Genomic DNA, 1,599 nt, shown 5'->3' with positions numbered 1-1,599 from the left:
CATCTTCCTGATATATGGGGTGTACAACACAGAGGTAAGTCTGCTTGGAGTATCTCAAGGCTGACAGAGTGAATGAGAGAAATGACAGGTTTCTTATCTTGATAACTGAGGGACAAAGTTGGCTTTCCATGCGAGTGTCCTACTGCCCTTCATGCTTGGACTGGCTTATATGCATCCCAGCTTACCATTAAACACAGACACCCTGAATAAAGGGACAGACTCATTTCTCATAGGCACGGACTAATATTTTACTGCTGCTTTAAGTTTTTTGAATCCCTAGTCTGTTTTTTAACACTTAGCTAAACCTGACAGTCCTAAACAGTGGTAATCTAATGCACATTTCGAAATTAACTGTTATTTACATGCTATGTAAAGGAATCTATATGTAAATTATAAAAGGCCCAAGTTTTACTAAAAAAATTTCTGAGGTACAGAAATGRTATCAAATTCCACTTTTTGCCTCAATCAGATACGTTCAAGATTTTAAGGTCTGACCCAGGCCCGTGTACCAGATAGGGTTATGAAAAGTACTTGCTATTTACAGGCTCATCTGTCATAAAGGAAAATATTWTAGACAGATAAAGCAAAAAATAATAAGGAATTTATCCACCTTGTTCCATTACGGCCATTATGTTAATGATARAAATTAGTGTCAATGTTTATTCCAAGTTTTTAAGCTAAGGTACCTGTGATGTTTGCATTTTAAAGCCTTACAGAAATATAAAAAGCTTTCAAAGTAATTAATTAAGAGATTAAGCAGAACTCTATTAGCATCTAACGTGGGACACGGACTATCACAAAAATAGTGGAAATTATTAACCAAAATATGCTGCTATTTCAAATTAACCATTTTATTGTATTTCCATGATGAGGTTAGAATACATGCTTCCCGTACMTGMAGCTCAACCAACGAGCATTATTAAYAWGGGTTTTGCTGTAACAGTGGGCCWAAGAATCCCGGCTGTGGCCCCGGGGACTGAGCTGCCGGTGAGATGTCCCAGGGGTGCAGTCATGGGGCAGTTTGCCGCTGGAAAAGGCTGGGGCCCGGGACCTGCTCCCCAGTGTGAACACGCTGAGGAGCGGGGGAGCAGCGTGTGTCAAACGTGCCCGACTGGTACATCCCACTGCAACACTGGTACTGTTTCAGGTGTGGGAACGGTGGCTTCATTATCTCCGTGGCGTTACGCGCAACTCGTGCATGTCACCGGTTTGGGATCAAACAGCGACATCCTCGAGCCTTTGTTAAAAAGGCGCAATTCCGGCCTCTCTGCATCTGCCGCTTCTTTACACGGGTCACCAGCCCAGCTGCGCCCGCAGCCGCTGCCCGCGTTCGGAGCTTTGCACAGTCCTTTGCACAGCCTGGGACCGGCCGTGCCGCGCCTTCTGGGGCAGCACCTGCGCTCTGATGGCGGGCTGCCCCGTGTCTCCGCGGGCGGGCGGAGGTGCCCGGTCCCGTTATCCCAGGCCGTGCCCAGCTCCGCCCGCAGAGATCCCGCGGTTGCCGGAGCCCGTCCCGCCGGTACCGCCCGGCCCGGCCCAATCCAACCCAACCCAACCCAACCCAGCCCAGCCCAGCCCAGCCCAGCCCGGCCCGGCCCC

Source organism: Malurus melanocephalus, unplaced genomic scaffold (assembly GCF_030028575.1).
Source record: "Malurus melanocephalus ecotype Western Australia unplaced genomic scaffold, MMel_1.1 scaffold_37, whole genome shotgun sequence".
In the NCBI taxonomy this organism is placed as follows: domain Eukaryota; kingdom Metazoa; phylum Chordata; class Aves; order Passeriformes; family Maluridae; genus Malurus; species Malurus melanocephalus.
Note: the sequence above shows the minus strand (reverse complement) of the source record.